At 35.8% G+C, this 10,004-nt stretch overlaps 1 protein-coding gene across 1 annotated transcript in view; it reads right to left on the minus strand.

The window, feature by feature from the left end:
• The window catches only part of LOC129787200 (5-hydroxytryptamine receptor 1), a 51,888-nt gene extending 42,915 nt beyond the window's left edge, over positions 1 to 8,973 (minus strand). The window contains exons 1-2 of the mRNA XM_055822579.1: positions 8,401 to 8,973; positions 7,428 to 7,727 (exon numbers count right to left, since the gene is read on the minus strand). The gene's annotated coding sequence lies outside the window, so the exon portion shown is untranslated. The remainder of the gene's footprint in view (positions 1 to 7,427; positions 7,728 to 8,400) is intronic.
• Between the last annotated feature and the right edge of the window lie 1,031 nt (positions 8,974 to 10,004).

Below are 10,004 nucleotides of genomic sequence, written 5' to 3' on the forward strand. Positions count from 1 at the left end.
TATCTAGGTTATCCTAATTGTAAATTGAAAAAAAAAAAAAACTATAGAAATATTAAAAGAAAACGTCCTTCCATATAAGGACTTCTAACAAAGAAAAACAAGGAGTTCTAAAGAATTTGCAATATAATAACATTTATACACATAAACTACAAACCATTTTATAATTGAAAAATTCTTTGGAGAATCTCAAGAAAAATGTCCTTAGAACTTTTTTGGCAACCATCCCGAAGTGAAACCATAAAATTACAAATATAGGGGTAGCTTTGCCTGTGGCGGGGGTTTGTAGTGCCCATGGGAGAGATCCTGTCACTGCCAATTCTATATCTCAATAACTCGGCAGAAAGCCGCCCTCGTCTTTTGGCAATGGGCGCGGATCCAATTAATTGCTAACATGCTTTTCACTTTTTGCGCAGCTCCCAAACATCTTTTTCGCCCGCAAGGAAGTTATTTTGTGTTTTTGTTTCCCTGCCCAAGTTTTTTTTTTACTTGGGCATGCCTCAAGCAGTGCAGTGGTGCGGGAAAGGAGGATACAGCAAATATTATTCATTTTTGATGAATTGTCGTGATTTTTGTGTTTTTCTTCGTCCCTTTTTTGGGGTTTGTGGAAGAATTCAGGGGGAGGCATATAATTTTTTTTTTGAGAGGGTGCACCAACCACCGGCTTTCATGAAGAAGTGGAAAATAAGAGGACATATACAGAGATGGAATTTAGAGGAAAAATCCTCTCGGTTCACCGGGGGAATTCTCTGGTTTCACATTTTTGAAGCATGGGAGATTGTCTGTGTCGTCGATACAATCCTAAAGGGTACCCCGCGCTCTTATAAATTTGCTGCTTTTACACCCGGACACAGGGGTGGAAATAGCGAGTGAATTTCACCCCATTCTTCGATTAAATATTGAATTTGTCACAGGTACGGTGTGGCGGAGTGCCTTCGTGTTCTCGCATCTGAATTGTGGTGCTTATTAAAATATTCAACACATGTGAATCGGCATAAGGTCAAGGGAATCTGATTGTAGCATTACTTTCTGCTAACCATGTTAATTTCATACTCGCACCACCAATTATTGTACGTGTTACTGTACTCTGGCCGGACTAAATATTGCACTTGTACATGCTATAAACATACATAGCATATGTATGTGAGTGAGAGGGAAAAAAATGTATCAACTCCGCAAATGTATTATTAACATTCCGGTGGAGTTTATTGTTTTAGCAATCAAATGCTCGTCCTTCTCCTCATACCGTCGCATTATGTATAATCTTATGCTGCAAATGTACACACATCATTTGCAGGAGAGAATGTCGAGTAATGTCGAGAATGTGGCAGAATTTCAATACAAATCAATTCTCGATTAAATGATTTTGCAATAACAATGTGGATGATTTATCTCATAATTTGCATACCATCAACTGACTATTATTTAATATTAATTCAATCCATATGAGACAAGTTGTAATTTCAACTTAAGACTCCCGGAATGCGTAAGAAGAAATGATAATATTTACAGAAAATTTCCCATGACGTGGAGAAAAGGGAATGTTTAGGTGAATTGATTTGAATAATTTAGGTTACGCCGACAGGCCTTTACGATAATCTTGCGAATTATTAAATGCTTGATTGAATTTTTTTTTCAACGTTCTTTTTCGCGCACACAGGAAATTTCTTCTTGATTGGACACGATGTAAATATCCCGGTGAAGCTCTAATCATATAAATTACTTCTAGGAATTGAATGAAAAATTCAATATTTTACATTAAAAAGAAAAACTGGAAGACGCCTCCAAGGAAATTTATGGAAGCTTTCATGCAAAAGCTCAATCATTAGGGGGAAAAAAGCCTCATTTTTTGCTACGTATGCAATAAACTTTTTCATGCGCATTGCTATTTATTTTTATTATGCTTAATGCAATTCAACACCATCCACCCCATTGTAATTATACATTGTTTATTACCTGCGCCGGAGTGGGATCAATACACAGCATAATCTTAACTTTTCAGGAAACAAGAAAAAAGAGGAATTGATGTGCAGTAAAAGTTAAATTCCTTGAATATCAAGGAAGTTTTGGGGAACTTCATTGGAGAAGTATTATGGAATAAAACTTGGGCCACCTCCAAGAATTTAAATTTAAGACATCGTGTCTTCAGCACTCTTTTAGAACAGAGTTCACATGGGGTGTGTTTGTAAGTGGTGGAAATGGGGAGCTCATCACTTGTGCGAAAAGTTGTAAAATTTTCACGCCCTTCAAGTTTTCTTTTCATGCACACACCGTGCAGACGGTGAGTCTATGAATTTTTGATTTCTCACAGGTATAAACAGGAAATTTCCATTGAAGTAAGAAAAAAAAGAGGAACATTGCTCTCAGAGTGGTGCTTAAGAAGTTCACCTAGAAGTTCCACATTTATATAGGACGTGCCACCCACACGCTACTAGAGCAATTGATTGGGCTGTATGCGTGAATGGCACGTACACAGTGGTTGGGTTGAAATTGTTTGTGGAAGAAGTGTTAACCACGTTGTGAGACAATATGGTGAGATCGTTTTAGTAAATAAACTGGCAGTGACACAGCAGCGGAATTCATGTTGCATGATTCTCTGTGTGGACAGATGTTTCTGCCCGAGTGGCTGTCGCTGGGAAAAGCTCGCCGTTTCTCTATCCAAAAAAAACCCGAAAGAAAAGCTCCCCGCGCGACACAACCCATCGTATATATGTAATTTCGAGTAATTATTTATCTTGAGAATTGTATTTTGAGATAATATATTTTTGGGGGAGAGAGATGCGTAAAGTGCCCAAGAGAAAATCTTGTCGATGGAGAGATGAATGAGATTTTGGACGCGAGGTTTTTCGTGGGTTGTTGTTTAACACCAACATCGTGTATTTTTGTCTACACCCGATTGAATCACTTTTGGATTTATTTATGCAGTATGAGTTTAATTATGGGATAATTTTAGACGCGTGAAGGTTTTTTTCACCACTTTTCATCTCAATTTTTTGTTTGCACCTCACCGCGTGAAAATCAGGTGGAAAATACCTTTGCAGGCCTGGAGGTGTTTTTTTTGTTCATTTCAGAAAATATATGCTCACACCCGGGGCTCAGGTTTGGCCTCTATCAGCACACGCCGATGAAAAAAATATACTTGAGGAGAGATAATTTTTGAGACGCGCGATTAATAAATTTTTCCATGACTGTCACGAAGGTGTGGGCGGGTAATGGCGCAGAAGGGGGTTTAATCCACTTTTGACTCTAATGTATTTCAAATCGGACAGAATCTCTTGATCTAATCTACGGGGTAGAATTTTTTTTTCGTTGGTTGAATTTTCGTGAAGAAAAGCCCTCGGTGTGCTATATAGAGACAAAAAAGCGCGCTTTTTCCACTGCGCCAATCCAATTATTTTGCGATCAATCATTGGGAGGTGTAGTGTACACCCATTATCGCTTATTTTGTGTAAAATCATTCTCTATACTTTGTGGTACACCTTTAGAGTTCATATAACTTCCCCCCTTCGCACCAAACACTGCTGGCAATCACAAAGAGTATGTACTGAGAAAGATTTTGCGATCAACCTCAATCACAAATAAAGTTTTAAAGTGACTCAGAAGTTTTTTTTTTGAACTTTTGTCAAGAGATTGTTTAACTTTTTTTCTTCCTGAAAAGCTCAAAAATAAATTTAAAAAAAAAACTGATATTTATTCATTTTATGTATAGGAAAAGAAAGTCGGAAAATCATGTAAAGAAAAACCCACATTTGAGAGTGTTGAAGAAACCTACTCCTCGGCCCCCATTGTGAGCGTACTCCAAAGCGGCATTGCTACCGATAAGAGATTATATAGCTCCGGTTTGGGTGACGCTATCGCTCAGCGATCAGGAGTAAAGTTCTGGGAAGATACAAACAAGCGCACACAAAAGTGCTAAACCCCACACCGTATTTTGCTATGCTGCCGAAGCAAATTGTCTAAATATTTGATGATACTTTTTTATGCCATCCGCCAACCGAATGACTTCCGCACATCATCGCCCAACGCATCACCCCCCAGGCGATTGTTGCGGCTGGCAATTTCGATTATCGAGTCCAAAAATAACGTGCTTTTGATTAGCAAGTCACCGTGCTGAGTGCTGGCATCCATATTAATGGGTGTAAAATCAGCTGGACGTCATTCAAGAGACGCGTACATGGAGGTACATAAGGGATGGTCACGTTATTTTGGAAACTCTATCGAGCTAAAATACCATTTTGCTGTGTACTCAGTGACGTCACCGTACCACGTGACACATCACTTTGTTCACATTTTTGACAACTAGCGCCACGATTGCTGATACTCGGAATTAAGATTTAACACCGAAAAAAACAGTTTTTGATCGATTTTGTTCGCCCGAGTTTCCAAAATAACGTGACCATCCCTTAGAAGAGACGAGAAGACTTTTTTTCTTCTTTGCACAGCCCCATCATCGAGGCTTGTCATCCGATGACACCATCACTTTCTAATCACGACGTACATTTCGGACGCAATGGAAATACACGCCAACCGGCGTCTCTTATTCAATATTTTTATTTTACATACGCACAGGCCCTTCTTGAGAAGCACCTCCACTCAATGAGCCACCGGCAGCCACGAATCCTCTCAGTGGGAATTGCGTAAGCTTGGGTCGCTTATCGATATATTAATTTGTAAGACACAAAAAAAATTCACTCGCCACACTCGAAAGCTCAACAATTTTATCATGTCGGAAATAAAGTCTGGCTTTGTTTACCTTCGTGGTCAATATTGCAGTTAAGGAATTAAATTTGAGAGCTTTGGGAGATTACAATGTTTAGTGTTTAATTTGTCTTAAAGTTATTAAATAAGAGACAAAGCAATATGAGGTCACAGAATTGTGTTAAAATTAGATATTCACTAATTAAAGCAAAAAGAGATTATGTTTTTATAAAAAAAATATAAATAATAACTTTCTTATAAAATATAGCACGCGTTTTAGTTTTCTTTCTCCAAAAAATTGTTTATACCTATATCTGTTTGTGTATAAAGGTAACTTAGCTAAGAACAATTAGCTTTCTTCTCTAGTCTATTTAGTGAATTTTTAACAAAACACTATATGACTTAAAAATATGACGCTGCGCCTTCTTAACTCCCATAAAAGTTTTAATTCTCAATAAACTCAACATTTAAACTTCATACTTGAGCTATAAGTTTCATATAAACTGTAATTTCGTAAATATAATGACATAACAAACGTATTCATTTCAAGCGAAGCATAAAAAATAAACTTCCATGTTAATTCAACCTTCGCGAAGGAACTCAGAAGTTCAAACTTTTTGCTCTTATCACGATTACCGTGTAATTTGCACGCGTATTTACAGCAATCTAAGTATTTCTTTACATCAGATAATTTGATCAGTTGAGTGCTGAAATTGCTGATATCATCTCTTGGGGAAAATCAATCATCTGCTGCAAGTAGCGAAATTCCGAATTTCCTCTTTGGCTGTTTAAAGTCCTCTTTTGCAAACTTTTCGCACAAATCACCTTATCTCGGTTATTTGCAGCACATTCGTGAGTCGTGCGTTGTGAGATGCACTTCAGGCGTGTTATGCATTTATTTCTTGAAATGTATTCCATTTAAGAATCAATTACAGAGCTTTTTATGCTAAATATTGCAGGTGCGAGTTAATAACAATGCACAAAAGACGGTCAATGTTTTTTTTTCCAACGATCGCTCTTCAATTTTTTCACAGGTGTGATGCTAAATTCCAATTTAATTTATGCTTCTAGGGGCTTCTATTCTAAAATTCCAAGTTTTTTTATGTTTAAACTTTCTAAACTCTCTACCCAACAGATTTTTTGTTGGTTTTCGGGAAAATAATCAAACATTTTAATGGAATAAGGGTAAAAAAAAGTTATCAAGAATCCTGAACTGCCTCTTTAGAGTTTATTAAATTGTTAGGCTTACTTAGCCACGTTCATGATTTAACAAATTCATCTTTCATATGAACCATAACTACAGAAAAATACTTCATAAATCCAGAAGAACATTCGGGTTTTAATTTGAAGAGTTCTACCCAACGGAGTTATGTCGCTACATAAATTTAATTTTACTGCAAGTTTTACTGTGCTTATTATCTTATCAAACAAAATAAATAATAAAAAAGACACTTCATTCATCTTCTTCATTCATTTTTAGAAATATGAGTGGCCAATAAAAAAGGTAATTACTTTATTGTATATACTTTTTGTAAATAACAAAATATAGGTAACTAAGTACATATTAGAGCTTCACATAACTCACGTTTGTAACAAAAAAAATGTTTCAGAAGTTAATCAATTATATCGCTTTTAGCCAAAATGAGCTTCCGAAGAATTTATTTTTAATAATCTTTTTTAACGATTTGAGTTGACTTCTTGTTTGCTTCTCCTAATTTCTCATGCCTGATGAAAAGTATAAATTATCCTCGAAACTTTCCATAGCCAACATCGATTAATTAGTCCAGTGCTCATTTACCAAAATCGATTTAAATTTTAGGTCAACAGGCTTATAATTTTATCACATTAAAACCTCTCCTCTCGTATCCTGTGTAATTATTTTGTATGTAAGTTTAATGCCCAATAAGAGTAGTTTTAGTAACACAGAATAAATAATCATTAGTACAAATTGGTGATACATATTTCATTACATAGCATTAGAGAGTCTCTGTATTTGTAATTAAACAAATTACAAACATTGTCATCAGAGCCCACAAGCTATGTTATTAGCCTGCTGAACCCATAGAGTGATTAGATATTTAAATTCCCAGCCACAACTGAGTCAGTAGCACATAATAAGTGTTAATTTGCAAATTTTAATAACTATCTATTATATACCGGCTTCTGATTATCATTCAAACGATAAAAATTATTCTTGGGAGACGACAATTTTGAGCTTTTGCATTTTTTTTTCAAACATCGTCCGGGTGCGTATTCTTCTATATTCTATTTAAAGAATCATGCAGAGAAACTCTTTTTTCTGCTGAACAAGCAATTGTACCCTGAAGACATTCCTGTGCACACCAATTTTCTTATCAGTGCCAATAAAGCAATTGTCCAGAAAATAATTTAGACTCGTCTATAATATTTCTTATATATCTTTTATCTGACAATTTGGCTGGATGATAAGATTAAACCCACTCCACGTCTCCTCGATTGGAAAAGGCGATTTCGCCACAATGCCCAGCTGAGAGAGACTCAGTTCGTTGTATATTTTCTTCGTCCTCTTTTGCCGGAAATCGTGAATAGAAATTGCCAAATTTGATCTTCTCACGAAGAGAATTCCATCCACACTCTGGTGGACCACAAAATCCAGGTGGGAATTTGTGCAAAAAAGTACCCCATTCAGGCACTTCTTTTATGGGATTTTCGTGTCGAAATAATATAAGAAAGAGAAGAAAAGATCAACTTACAAGATTCCCTTCGATGGTTGAATACGATGGTATTTCAGTAGGACACAAATATTTAGTTTAGAGCCAAAAATTGTAAATGCGCTCAACTCTCCAGGTGATTACGGAGCTGTTTCTTTACACTAAACACACTGGCTAGGCCTTTTTATCACCTTACTTTGGTAATTGCTTTCTTATCTCTTTTTCCTTATTTTTTTTTCAGGGGATTTCTTGCGATTTTCCCAAGAATTTGGGCACACTTCGTAAATCGGATGAAATGGTCAAAATCACTGTCACTGATTGTGAAGTTTAGTTTGTAGAACACTAAAAGGAATTTAAGAATTTTGCTTTAGAATTTAGGGGGTTTAAACTGCTTTATTAAATAGAACTCTATTCATTACTTTTGATATATATTTTTTTTAATTTATGAATTAAAAAAAAATTATTAACTGAAAGGTTAGTTCTTTATAGAATTTTTAGAATGAACAATTTATCAGTTTTCATTAAATCCGCTAAATTGCAATAAAATCTGTCAAAAACTTTTAAAATATTTTTTGACATTCGCTACTAGTTAATCAAATATATTTTTTGATTTCTTTTTCTTTCGTTAAGCAGATTAAAATCGAGAAGTTTTTTTTTCGAAGTCTTATAAAATCAAGACCAAATAAATTATTAGAATTTTCCGAATAAAAGAAAGGAATCTAGGAATAATAAGATGAGCTTAAATGAATGCCTACACCTCAAGTTTAAGCCTAATCTTACTTTGTCATTAGAATTTAATAGGTAAGCTTTATTACATTTCAATCATCATTCACTAAGCTTTAGGATTGAAGTTAGGCCATCATAGACTTAGAAAAAGATAACTTTCTAAGATTTACTTCCTAGACCAACTCTTCACAGTAAATACAATCAAGTATAAAAATAACAGAATCCTTAATAAGAATTTTCTTTTAAAGTTCAAAAACCCTAAATTCTAGCCACAGTGTAGATTTTGTACCTTTTTTGCGTTTCTTTTTCTTCTAATTTATAAATTCGTTTATTTAGTAAGACGTTACACCAGAAATCGTCACAGCATTGCACAATGCAATTAAACTTGGGGAAGACGACACACAAACTGTTGTGCACCTCCCGAGAAAGAAAATGTTATCATCAACCCGTAATCTCACTCCCACAGACACTGAGTCACTTTGTTGCTGAAGGTGTACAACACCGAAAAGTTGGGATTTGGACGAACTTCTCGAAACACCTTCGGATCATTTATCAAATTCTTGTCGATTGCACAGCACCAAGTTCAGTGGGGGACGAATTTTCATTTAATCTTCTTTTTTTAGCCCCTTCAACCAAACTGCTGAGGAGTGCACCGAAGACGCTTCAAATTGCCGAGAAATGCGACACTAACTGGTTGGATACTTTAGTGAAAATGGGGGATGTTGGCGCGAATGTTACTTCGAGACATAATATTATACTCTCTTTGGGCGCCAAACAACTTTTGTGTGTGGGACAAGACGTGGCGAACAGAGCTTCACATTACACTGTGAATACTTCGGCTTGCGATTCGCAACTGATTTGGTGGAGCTCAGGCGCTGAAAATGTTCCACATGCTCCACAGAGAATTTCTCACCGGCGCCACTGAGTCACTCTCTTGGCCAATTCTCGCTCTCCGGGGCCGGCTCTATGGGAAAATTCATTTTTCCCCTTTTGCTGTGTTGTGGAACACGTTCACAAATAAGTTAACACGCGTTCCAGCACATCATTTCACCGTGGTGTTGGAAAACTCTCACAACCTCTAGAATGTTTTCTTCTCCACATTTCCCGCACTTCCCGCTACGGCGATAGAATAATTAAATTGGAATTACCAATATGTTTTTTTTTTCCTTCATCGATGCATCGCCTATTTGCTGTTATTTAGCGCGCAGTCAAATTGATTGGATGCTCTCACACCAACTATATGTATGTACGTTAGCATGTTCTCCCGAGAATTCCGGTTCCGGATTCTCCATGGGAAAGCTAACGAGACTTGGTGAAATTCTAAATAAATAAACTTACGTACTTAATAGCTTTAGACATTTTATATGGGGTATAACGCGCGGGGTTGGGAAGGAAAACAACAAACTTGCATTCATGTGGAAAATCAACTTTAGCTTAGAGTGTGCTGCAATGGGGTATTTAGGGCACTTTCACACGGATGCAGGAGTGTCATTGTGTGTTGAGTTTTCTTGGAAAGATGTGAACCATAAAAGCATTTGCGATAATATACAACAAAACACTATTATTGATTCTAAACACTTTAGAAGCTTTAGAAATTCTCAATTCTTATACCTCTAACTTTGTTGCGATAGCAAAAATGTTTGAAATTCTCTATTTATGAGAAAAGAATTTATTTTGAATTGTTGATTCACAGATAAAATACTTTATTTAATTCGTTAATAGTTTATGGGGTTTATTCTATTCAATTGGTTCAAAAATATCATGATTTTGCATAAATCCGTCAGTTTAACACGTAATAAAGATTGACAGATATTTAGATGAATAATTTGATAATCAATTTTGAAGATTTATTTGGTTTCACTGACTATTTTGAGTGGCATAAAATATACAATA

This window comes from Lutzomyia longipalpis, chromosome 1, assembly GCF_024334085.1.
Source record: "Lutzomyia longipalpis isolate SR_M1_2022 chromosome 1, ASM2433408v1".
Lineage (NCBI taxonomy): Eukaryota > Metazoa > Arthropoda > Insecta > Diptera > Psychodidae > Lutzomyia > Lutzomyia longipalpis.